We start from the raw sequence: 2,065 nt of genomic DNA on the forward strand, positions 1-2,065 counted from the left end.
ATTACTGTGTGACAATGTCTGTCTATGCATTACTGTATGACAATGTCTGTGTGTACACTACTGTGTGATGGTGTCTGTATGTACATTACTGTGTGACAATGTCTGTGTGTGCATTACTGTGTGACAATGCCTGTGTAACAGTATCTATATGTATTACTATGTGACAATATCTGTGTGTAACAGTGTCTGTGTGTGCGTTACTGTGTGACAGTGCCTATGTGTGCATTACTGTATGACAATGTCTATGTGTGCATTACTGTATGACAGTGTCTGTGTGTGCATTACTGTGTGACAATGTCTGTGTGTATTACTGGAATCACAGAGAAAGCAGAAGAAAGGGAGAGCCCTGGAGGGAATCGTGGCTGGAATTCTGTCTAGTGAGAAATACACACTTATGTTTTTATAAACTTCTCTGGATTCCCACAAGAATAAACTCACAGAAAACTGGAGGTAGGTGCAATGTGGTCAGATATGTACCCTGATATACACAACAAGTGCCAGGCCATTAAGGACTGCACAATGAGACTTATCTCAAAAGAACAAAACTAAAGTGTTGGAAAGATGCCTGTTGACCAATTTAGATATATCAGACCTTTTAAGAGTGACACTAAAGTTGACCCTGGTGGTACTGACCTGGAATCCCAGTTTAATCAGGCTCAGGCAGGAAGGAGGGCATAAGTTCAAGCCTGAGCAACTTAGTAAGACTCTATCAAAATAAAGGGCAAGAATGGGGCTGTGAATATATAGCTTAGAAGTAAAACATTCACCCTATGTGTTCCACCCCCAATACTGGAGAATGAGGCTAAGTCAAGATATTTTCATGTAAAATTAAGAGAATTCACCACCAGCAGACCCCAAAACACTACAGGAAACTGTTTAGATTGAAGGGATACCAGACACAAATTTGGTGACCAGAAAAAAAAAATTAAAAGTCTCAGAAATGCTGAATATTGGAATAAGCAAAAATGATGCTTTTTCTCATTTCTTTGAAATGCACATGCCTTTCTAAAGCAAAATCAGCAGCAGTGAATTGTGGCAGTTTTGCAGTAATGATACAACACACCTCTAATAAAAAGTGGTCCTACAGTACTCAAGTGCTCATGCCTGGGACAAGCAGCCATCGATGGCAATGAGGATCAGTTCACATGTCAGCAGCATTCCAAGGAGACAGCTCAGCACCTCTGTCAGCAGCCTGAAGAATCCCCCCACCCCCTCCTCCTTAGGAACTTCCCTTCGAGGAAAGCTAGATCCTTGACTACCAGTGCAGAAAAGAATGTCAGAGCCAGATAACTTCTGCTGAAGCAAAGTTATCGAGTGTAGGTTTCATTAAGTATTTAGACCCAGAGACATGTAGGAAAAAGTACAGTACACACCAAAGACACCGCTGCAGACTTCTGCAGTTACATTCACTCGGCTCTGGGTGTGTGTGTGTGTGTGAGAGTGCGTGATACACATGCCACAGTGCACATGTGAAGGTCAGAGGACATCTTGTGGTGATCCTTTCCACCTAGTGGGTTCCCAGGATGGAAGACATTCAGAGAGAATGAAAGCAGAATGTAATAAAAATGTTTTAAATGTTGTTTTCGGAGCTGGAGAGATAGCTCAGCATTAAAGAACACATACTGGGCTTGCAGAGGACTAGAGTTTAGCTCCCAACACCTAAGTTGGGTGGGTGGTTCACAACTTCCTATAACTCCAGCTCCAGGGGTGTTGACCCTCTCTTCTAGCCTCCATGGGTACCTGCACACACATTCACATATGCAAATTGAAGTAAAATGGAATTTTTAAGATAATCCCTGTAAGTTGGCTTTATGAGGCTTGCTGCTTAGACTTAGGGACTACAGGAGCACTAGCCGTTAAGCTGCAGGTCACACACATTCGCACCCAGTGGAAACAGTTTGCTATTTTTCTCATGTTTAAGATGTCTGTAGGACCGACACTGTCCCTGCAGTGTTAACGTTACCAGCTGCTTCTCTCTCAGGCAGCAGGAAATGCAAACTGGGTCCCAGGATGGGGGCCTCTTTCACTCTGTTGCCTTTATTTTTATTACTTTTTTTTTTTTTTT

Source organism: Mastomys coucha, unplaced genomic scaffold, assembly GCF_008632895.1.
Source record: "Mastomys coucha isolate ucsf_1 unplaced genomic scaffold, UCSF_Mcou_1 pScaffold15, whole genome shotgun sequence".
Classification (NCBI taxonomy): Eukaryota; Metazoa; Chordata; class Mammalia; order Rodentia; family Muridae; genus Mastomys; species Mastomys coucha.